The 10,407-nt window shown below is 42.4% G+C and overlaps 1 long non-coding RNA gene across 2 annotated transcripts; it reads left to right on the top strand.

The window, feature by feature from the left end:
• The first annotated feature begins 526 nt into the window (after nucleotides 1-526).
• On the top strand, nucleotides 527-3,194 carry LOC123115943 (uncharacterized). 2 transcript variants are annotated; one of them, XR_006456853.1, is made up of 4 exons: nucleotides 527-1,889; nucleotides 1,972-2,056; nucleotides 2,415-2,486; nucleotides 2,900-3,194. It is a non-coding gene; the product is annotated as an uncharacterized lncRNA (long non-coding RNA). The 2 variants fall into 2 exon arrangements; XR_006456852.1 differs by having other exon boundaries at nucleotides 1,972-2,060.
• The last annotated feature ends 7,213 nt before the right edge of the window (nucleotides 3,195-10,407 follow it).

Genomic DNA, 10,407 nt, shown 5'->3' with positions numbered 1-10,407 from the left:
GTCTCCCAAACACTCAACTCTCTCTTATAGATTTGGATTTGGTGGAAAGATGATTTGAGTGGAAAGCAACCTGGGGAAGGTGTAGGATCAAAAGTATGTCTAGAGGGGGGCTGATTAGACTACTTGACCAAATAAAAACTTAACCTTTTCCCAATTTTAGTTCTTGGCAGATTTTAATAACTTAGCACAAGTCAAGCAATCTTAACACAATTCAAGCAAGCATGCAAAGAGTATATGAGGAGAAAAAATTAAGCATGCAACTTGCAAGAATGTAAAGGGAAGGGTTTGGAGAGTGCAAACGCAACAGGAGACACAAATGTTTTTGTCGTGGTTCCGATAGGTGGTGCTATCGTACATCCACATTGATGGAGACTTCAACCCACCACTACAACAAGAACCCCCATATAGCAACGCATATCTACCAATGATAACAAACTATGCGTTGTTTAGTTAAACCTCCCACCTCCCCATTTAGCACTGATCACCTCGTTCCAGCTAACTTCCACGTGCCCACCTCCATATTTACCTCCTCCGTCCAAACATTGTTAAAAAAACAATTTTCCTTATCCATCTCTTCCCCCCTCCCCCGATTCCTTTCCTACCAGGGCTCCATAACCACGATGCCGCGTGCACCGCTGCCGTCGCCTCCTATGATTTGGGCGAGCTCCGGCGCTCTCCCGCGGCATAGCTCGCCGGCCCTGCTCCCCTTAGTGCTCCCGCCGATCCTCCACCACCGCGACGTCCTTAACACCCTGCTCGTGCCCCTGCATCAACCTAGTCACCACGGGTCGTGGTCGCAGCTGCTGCCCCTCCGGTTGGTCGGCTCACTACCCCCGCATCTTCGGACGCGCGATCACTGCCACAGGCTGGATGGCGCTGTTCCACCACATCTACCTCGTCTCTGGCGCCGGTAGTTTAGTGAAACACTTCTCCCCTATTTTATTATCCTCTCTGGTGCTTTATGTGGCATGGATACCAAGGGTTTGTCGTCGTGGCGTCGTAGATGATGGCTGGATATACCAATAACTACGGCCGCTCTCTCCCAGGGAGGTTGCCATGGTCGCCTACTGCCTACCTCATCGCTCACCTGGATTATCTCCATGAAGAACGTGACAATCCTATTATTTCCACTAATATGTTCCCCCCGATTTAACAACAGGGTGGCTTCTATAATTCCATTGGAATTTGGTTCCCTATCTTCTCTAACCTTCCACTCGTGCTATGGGTGGACCATTTACTTTAGTTAAATTATGGCTAGTGTTCTCTTCTTTTTGTTGTTGAAGGAAACCTGATCCTCTAATTTTGCTATGCAGGTTTCTGCTGGTGATCTTCTGCTTTAGTAGTTCAAACCATAGTCGTATTTGTATATCCATATGTACTTATTTCTCTAGATGTATATCATACTCTAGAGTGCTAGATTACACTGCAGAACAAAGCAAGTATTTTGCCTCGGATGACTATTGTCCACCAATCTTGTTTATATCAATGCTTGCATCCTCTGAGGCTTATCAGTAGAGAATCTAGTTTTCCATGGAAACAAGGGTGATCACGCATTATTTATTCACTCATGTTACTAAAGCTTCTGTCGTCAAGAAGGCAGTAATATTCCAAGTGCATAACTACTTCTTATTCAGTAATATTAAGCATGATTATACAGACCTACATATTAAAAAGGTATATGAATCATAGTCTAGACATCTCACACTTGCTAGCATGCGTAAGTGTGTATGTAAATTTGATCGATTTGATGGTTTTGTTTAACTTTAGGTACTTCTAAATTCTCATATGTTTGTATTTATTCGCATATTATGATGAACTGCAATCTTTTTTAGATCAGAAGGATGCATCACAACAAAAAATGCTTCACGAGACTTCTTTTATTCTCACCAGTATGTGAATTTTAAGTTATTACTTAGTGAACTATAGTCTTGCAGGTTTACACATAATATTAAAGATATAAATCTACCTCAGGTAATCAGATTGCGCATTTGATGAGTGCTGCAAGCTGGGAAGGTAAATATGACCAGAGATGATGGCAGTACGTCAATGACGTCATGTAGGTGTGGTGTTCATTGATCCCTTCTCTCTTTTTGTTTGTGCAGGCGGCGTGTGTATATGGATTCATCTTTATATGTCATGTTAATTGTTCATTTAGATTGATCTCTCTCCCCCAGAATGTTTACCCCATGTATTTGATATCATTTTAGAAAAGATTGATTAGTTTGGTGCCAACTCTTTCTAGATTATTTCAGATGTGATTTCTTGGTTAGAAAAATAATATCACTAGAGGTAATTTCTATTGTAATTTGTGTATGTGTTTTTAATGTTGTGCAATAGTAATTTTTTTCTCTTTCTCAAGAATCTTTCTCTTTCTCTTTCTCAAGAATCTTGATTATTGATGCATATGATTGTAGGATAATTAACTGTAACAACTACTCTGTGCCTATGGCTATGCTCTGACTTCGGAAGTGCAAACCAATAAAAAGGTAAGCTCCAAAGTAACATTGAGCCTTTTATAATTTGTATTTTGTTTCCTACAATTTCTGATTGTATAATTGAACATGACCCAGTATTTACAAGCATAAGTTGTGGTTAGCTTTATCACCTCTTCCGCATTTAGCACAATCTGTTCACCCATTGCAGTCAACATTATTAATTGAATATGTGGTTGGGCATTCACTTTACCAAATTTACAGGAATATTGCCTCAATTATTTTTTGCTACTTGCATGTTTTTCCTTTTCTTATATTGTGTGAATCTAAATTTTTACATAACTCCAAAGGGATAACCTCGAAATAAGAAAGAAATTCTTGGCTGGTACTTGCACCTAAATTCATCGAGAACTTACTATTACCCCAAGTACTATATTAACTATTCGTATTTCATTCATTGCTAGCAGAGAGATGAAGCATATGCAGTTTACTATAGCTGCAATTGGCATGAACTATCTTTAGGATATGGAGTTATGGATGCCAGGAGAAACTGATGATTTTGGTTTTAGTTAATGAAAGCTGAACATGTCAGTCTAGATGCTCATGTGATGAGCTTAGTTATTTTTCTTTCCTTCAAGGAAGCTTCGACCTGTTTCTGTATAGAGTGCACATGTTTTTGTAAAACACATGTGTACAAGCTGATAGCGTTCTTTGTAAAGCAACAATGTGTTCTTTGTAAAACAACATTGTTGATTTAATATATGAGGTCTTTCTTACTATATTACATCTCCTGTATACTAGCAGCATTGCCTAATATTCTACTCCCTCCGTTCCTAAAATATATGATGTTAATTGAACTACCAAAACATCATATATTTAGGAACGGAGGGACTATGTAGCAACTAATCCATCTATGCAGGGTAATCACCAATGCATATGTTGTGTTGTTAGGCTTTAGTTTATATGTTGCTATCTTACAACACTTATACGCACCAGTTACCAACGCATGTGTATACGTTGTTGTAGACTCTTCCAATGCCACCAACGGCAACACATATAAATACGTTGGTGTAGACCTTAGCAACGCCTATATTGACAAAAGGCAACACATTGATGCATTGCTGAAGGGGGGTTCCTGTTGTAGTGCACAAAGGGTAATGGCTGCGCGAGTCCACGGAGGGCTCCACCCACGAAGGGTCCATGAAGAAGCAACCTTGTCTATCCCACCATGGCCATCGCCCACGAAGGACTTGCCTCACTAGTGTAGATCTTCATGAAGTAGGCCATCTCCTTGCCCTGACAAACTCCTTGGTTCACTCCACAATCTTGTCGGAGGCTCCCAAGTGACACCTAACCAATCTAGGAGACACCACTCTCCAAAAGGTAATAGATGATGTGTTGATGATGAACTCCTTGCTCATGTGCTTCAAATGATAGTCTCCGCAACACTCAGCTCACTTTCATAGGATTGGATTTGGTGGAAAGATTATTTGAGTGGAAAGCAACTTGGGGAAGGCTAGAGATCAAGATTCATATGGTTGGAATGGAATGTCTTGGTCTCAACACATGAGTAGGTGGCTCTCTCTCAGAAAATGAGTAGTGGAAGTGTAGGCACGTTCTGATGGCTTCCCTCACGAATGAGGAGAGGGTGGAGGGGTATATATAGCCTCCAGACAAAATCTAACCGTTACACACATTATACCAAACTCGGTGGGACCGAATCAGAAAACTCGGTCGGACCGATTCAGTGCATATGTGACCGTTAGGCAATTTCGATGGGACTGACATGTCATCTCGGTGAGACCGATATCATTATGGTTAGGGCATAACGTAATCTCGGTATGACCGATTACTCAAACTCGGTTGGACCGACTTTGGTAATAAGCTAACCAGAGAGTTGGTCAGGAAAACTCGGTGGGACCGATTCGCTCATCTCGGTGGGACCGAAGCGTTACGAAAAGGAAACAGAGAGTTTGCATTGCAGACTCGGTGGGACCGATTGCTCATCTCAGTTAGACCGAAACGTTACGAAGGGAAATAGAGAGTTTGCAATCCCATCTCGGTGAGACCGAGATCTCTATCGGTGAGACCGAAAAGACTAGGGTTTCTGGCAGCGGCTATGTCAAATGAACTCGGTGGCGCCGGATGGATCAAATCGGTGGGGCCAAGTTTGACTTTTGGTTTGGGACATATGTGGATATGAGAAAGTCGTTGAGGGCTTTTGGAGCATATCACTAAGCATTTTGAGCAAGCAAGCCATTAAGCAACACCTCATCCCCTTTTAATAGTATTGGATTTCCTATAGACTCAATGTGATCTTGGATAACTAAAATAGAAAATGTAGAGTCTTGGACTTTGAAGTTTGAGCCAATCTTTTGTCCTTAGCATTTTGAGGGGTCCACATTCCTTATCCATGCCATGCCAATCATTGAACTTTCCTGAAATATTTATCTTGTAATGGCATTAGTTCAATGAGCTATATGTTGTTAATCATTACCAAAACCACCCAGGGATAGTTGCACTTTCAATCTCCCCTTTTTGGTAATTGATGACAACATATAGATCAAAGCTTCGACAAATGATAATAAGATTGAAATACATCATCACTTTGAGAAGTATGTGACAAACAAGAGCTCCCCCTAAATTTGTGCACTATTTAACATTTGCTTTGGACTGCAAATGCACAATGTGTTAGGATCATGGGTCACTCTTCCATGTCACATACATCTTGGTGGAGCTCTCAAAATGATAATGATTGAACACATGCACTCATCACCAAGAAAAGTGAATGATCATAAATGGATATGAAGGATAATATCATTCAAGCACACATTAAGGTAGCATATGATCAAACACATGATCATCCAAGTATCTCACAAAAGACATAATATATGAAGCAAACACACAATAAAGTTCAAGCAAATAAGATGCAAAGAGAGACAAAATCAACACTCTCTCTCTTGAAGACTATGATCTATACATAGTTCTCCCCCTTTGGCAACAAATACCAAAAAGTTAAAAATATGCATAGTGCTATGCGTCTCTCAGGCTTGGTCTTCATGAGGTGGTGTAGAGATGACTCCAAGGACTAAAGCATCTGTAGATGTGGTTGGAGCTGGTGGCACTGAAGCTGTGGCTGTTGATGCAGATGTGGTAGCTCTTGTGTCTGGGATAGGCACTGCAGCAGACCTCTGACTCCTGGGCACTCTAGTGAAAGCATATGTAGTAGACTTGCCCTTCTTCTCCTCCACTTTCTCTTGAAGTTGCTCAACTACTGACTGAATCTCAGTTACCTTGACATCAAGATCATAGAATTTCTGCTCAATGATCCTCTCCAAGCTCTCCTGGTTTTGAGTCAGGGTGCCCAAGCCCTTCCCAATCCTCAAGGTGGAGGAAATCAGATATCCAAGCTGATCTTGCTTGCTCTTCAAGAATACTTGAGATGCCTCTTCAGCTATTGGCATCTTTGCAGCTTTCTCTGCCCTTGCCTTCTCTCTCTTCTCATGTGCTTGCACCGATGATGGATCTTCTTCATTCATGACAACAATGTTGTCCTAAAAGTCTGGCTTGAGTGGTAAATGCTCCTTGTCCAACAAATATGTTCCTGTTCCCATCTTGGAGTTGACGAGCACCTGAATTTGTGGAGCATACCCACAAGATCTCTTCTAATCTGCAGCTATCCTCTGGATTGTTTCCACAATCAGACTCATCACTTTGAAATTTTGAGGGACATCAAATATATGCAGCAAGTTGATGGAGTGTCCTTTGATCATTCTGTGATCTCCTGACTTTGGAAATAGAGTGTGCCTCAGAATAGTATTGATTGTTGGCAGCCCTGACAGCAAGTGTTTCACAGAGCCAAACTTGTGTGTCTCTAGGTCTGCATCAGGAATCTCCTTCTACATGCTAGCCATTGAGTTGTGATCCTTCTTATTGGCATAGACATCCAAGTCATCTTCATGGGCTTCTGGCGCATTGATCAATCTAGCCCACTCATCAACTGTAGATTGGTTCCTTGTACCCTCTGACATCCACACAATTTTGCCATCTGGATAGAAATGAGCAGTTGAATAGAATTACATGATCAGCTCATCATTCCACTTAGTGAGCTTTTGGCCAACAAACTTTTCAACCTCACATGCCTTGAAGCTGTCATAGACACCTGGGAAGTGCTCTTCATTCTCGCTTATGTAGGTTCAGTCCACCCATCTCATGTCACACACTATGGGCTTCTTGTCAAGCAGGATTGTCTCATAGAAATCTTGTTGTTCCTTTGTGTGGAACCTGTAATCCACAACAGTTCTCCTCCTGACAGCATATGGGTCAGCCTTTCTCCACTGTCTCAGTCATGCATCCTTCCTGAACCTCATATCCTCTGCAACAGGATGTGCATCATTATGATCTGGGATCTTGGGCTTTAGCTTCCTTAGCACTTGGGCTTCAGCTTCCTCTTCTGCAGCTTTAGGCACTGGGGCCTCGTTCTTCTCCTCAGTAGGTATGTTCCTAGTACTCCTCTTGGGTGCAGTCTTGGGGACAGTAGCAGCCGCTTTCGGAGTAGTTTTGGACTTAGCAGCAGCCCCTGATTTTATAGCATCTCCCATGAGCTTCTGTGCCTTAGGTGCCGGAGCAGCATCCTCTTCCTCTTCATCTTATTCATCAGATGAGTGCCTTTCAAATTCTGCCATGGGATCCACCTTCTTGCACCATCTTCCTCTCTTTCTTTCCTTCTTCTTCTTTTCTTCACCAGCAGCCTCTCCTCCAGTTGACTTGGAAGTTTCATGAGTGGAGGCTCTGGCCTTTGACATAGGAACTCTCTTGGCAGGTGCCTTCTTGTTCAGGCCTGGCTTAGTTGATGCAGTAGTGCCAAATTCTTTCTTCACCACTTTCCTCTTGGAAATGGCCTCATCCTCAGCTGCAACATAATCTTCATCCTCTGAATCAGAAGTTCTCTTCTTCCTTGTTCTAGTAGCTGCCTTGGGCAGGTTACTAGGTGTGCTCCTGTTGCCCTCATCATAGCTACTGGAGGGACTAGTGCCCTCACTCATCTGTCCTAGCTGTTCAGACCTATTCTGGCTGTCACTCTGGTCAGACATCTTGCACGCAACTATCAGCAGACCCAATGAATAGGTTGTAGATGAGGTAGAGTAGATGAGCATCACAAAGTATAGAGGTTTTGCAAAACAAATTGAGTCAAAAAGATTAGTTTTAGTTCTCTACAGAAGTGATCTCGGAGCTACCGAATTGACAAACTCGGTGATACTGAAGCAACACTTGGAACCTAAACTAGTGAACTCGGTTGGGCCGAGTCACAGTTTGGTGGCACCGAGATTGCTAGGGTTTCACAGAATCCTGAACTCGGTCACACCGATTTGCACGTTTCGGTCAGACCGAAAAGCGCAAGTGCAATGGCCTAAGCTGAATCGGTGAGACCGGTTTCTACATTTCAGTTGGTCCGAGATGAGTTCTACGGAGTGCTAACCCTAAAATTTTCAAATCAATCTAGACCTAAGGAAGATTTGGCTGGATAGATTAATCTCATTCGTGGCAATAAGTACATCATTGTCCTTGTCCTAGGAATCAAAGTGAAAAAGATAGCACATGGGGTCGAACACATACCCTAGAGCGGCGAGTGTTGGCTACGGTGGCGACGATGGAGCAGAATCCGTTGACGGCGGCAGAGTCCAATGGCAGGAGGTCATTGGTGGCGAGGAGACGATGGGGAGACCCGAGGAGGCAGAGCAGGACACCCGCGGGCTGAGAAGATTTGAAGAAATTTCCAAAGTCTCACCTGTGGGTATTCATATCCCGACCCTGTCGGTGTGACCGAGTGGAACAACTCGGTGGCACCGAGATTGCAGAATTGCAAGCGGTTGCTGCAACTCGGTGTGACCGAAGTGTTCAAATCGGTTGCACCGAGATGGAAACCTAGAACAACTTAGTGAACTCGGTTTGACCAAAATGGATTTCTCGGTCAGACCGAAATGCACAAAGAGGTTTTGGAAGTTTAAGTCTATGACGAATCGGGGACTCCGAGTGCTCCTCACACAGAGTGGTTTGAATCTAACTTGATCAAACTTTGTGATGTAGCATGAATAGAGTTTGAGATGAGAAAATCATAGATAGCAGAGAAGGTTCTTAGGCATTCTTGTCCATCCACTTGGCAAAAGAAAAAGAGACCCAAACAATCAAAACAACAAGTGGATGTCCTTCAATGAGTAAAATATGCAACCAACATGCTCACACAATAAAATGGCAAATTAAATATGTGGCAAAGCATGCACAACCAATTCTAGCATCTATCAAACAATTGGCGATGACTAGGTCATCTATATATGAGTATATTGACTTAGGAGTCAAATGAGAACATTTGATCATAGGTCATACTCATCGTTTAAGCACAAGTGGGGTTGCCACTTTTACATAAAGCATTGTTGTGTTCACACCATTAGAGTTGCTTTAGCTCAGTTCTTTAAAGTAAAGCTCCCCTAGATGTGAGATCCCCCCTAAGAGGGATGAACTAACCTTGGGTTTTGTCGATGATGACTTCATGTAGATGTTGAAGATGTGGATGCTCAATGCTGTTGATCATTTGGAGCAATCCATTGGAGTGAATTGCACTTTCAATACCTACATGGGTTAGTCCCACAAGGAACAAGCAAGAATATCCATAGACATAGAGTGATGCACACACAAGATGATGTCCATGAAAGCATTGGGTTACCTTGTCCCTTGTCTTACCAACAAGAGGGTTTGTGACTCTTTGAACTAGTGCAAGATGTGGAAGTTGATTGCACTTGTCCTTGCCAAAATGATATCAGTGAAGTATATTGGTGGAGTCACCCTCAAGAACTCTCTAGTTCTTCTTCTTTGGGATCCACATCATCTTGATGGGAATCCTTGGGGTAGTAGTGGAACTTGATGAAGTAGAGCTTGATGTGGACTTGGGAACCCACTTGACCAAGGCCTTGAGAGCTTCTTCAAATGCATCAATCTCCTCTTGAAGCTTGTCCTTGCCTTTTTGCTTGTGGTCTTGTGGTGGAAGATCATCTTGAGCTTGTGTCCCTTGGAAGTAAGTAGGATCATACTTCTCTTGTTGGGGAACAAACTTCGTCTTGGGGTATTGATCTTCTTCCCACTCAACTCCATTGGCATTGAACTTTCGTTCAAAACCAACACCTTGATTCTTCTGGTGGCTTCCTTGCTTGCGTACAATTTGTTCAAATTGCTTACTCCCGGCAAGGCTCTTGTAGACACCCTTCTCTATAATTCCCTTCAATAAGCTATTTTCTTGCTCAAGTGTAACTTGGCTAAGAGAATCATTAGTGGAATCAAGAGAACTACTAGAAGCAATAACATTGGATTTAGCATGATTATTGTTACTACTAGAAGAAGAATCTTTCTTGCTCTTGTTACTAGACTTGACTTGTGGCATGTATTTAGATAAGAGTAAACACTTGTCAATGTAAGAAGAACTTTTCTTGTGAAGATCATCATTGATTGCCTTTAAAAACTCATGCTCTTGCTCAAGGTTGAGCTTTTCAAAGCATAACTTCTCATGAGTCTTTAAAAGTTCTCAATGATCTTCCAAGATAGTTTCATGAGCTGACTTAAGAGTGTTTAGTTCTTTAGTTAGGCGCTCAATCTTCTCCTTGTCATTGTCGTTCATTATATCTTGATTAGCATGATTAATTGACGTTTCATCATAGTATTCATCACTAGAGTTGTCAACAAGTAAATCATCATCACCTAACAAGTCATCTTCATCACTATTGAAATCAACATACTGGGGGTGTGATACCTTTGGGCCTTTAGCCATGAAGCATCTTCCAATTCCTTCATTTGGTGAGTCAAATATGTCGTAGGAGTTGGTCGACACGAGTGCTAGACCGGCAACACCTTCATCTTGAGTATATTCGGAGTCGGAGTGATAGCTTCTGTCGGAGTGATTGTCGGAGTCGGAGCCGGATACCCATTC

The sequence above is a fragment of the Triticum aestivum genome, chromosome 5B (genome assembly GCF_018294505.1).
Source record: "Triticum aestivum cultivar Chinese Spring chromosome 5B, IWGSC CS RefSeq v2.1, whole genome shotgun sequence".
Classification (NCBI taxonomy): Eukaryota; Viridiplantae; Streptophyta; class Magnoliopsida; order Poales; family Poaceae; genus Triticum; species Triticum aestivum.
Note: the sequence above shows the minus strand (reverse complement) of the source record. Positions and strands in the feature narration are given on the sequence as shown.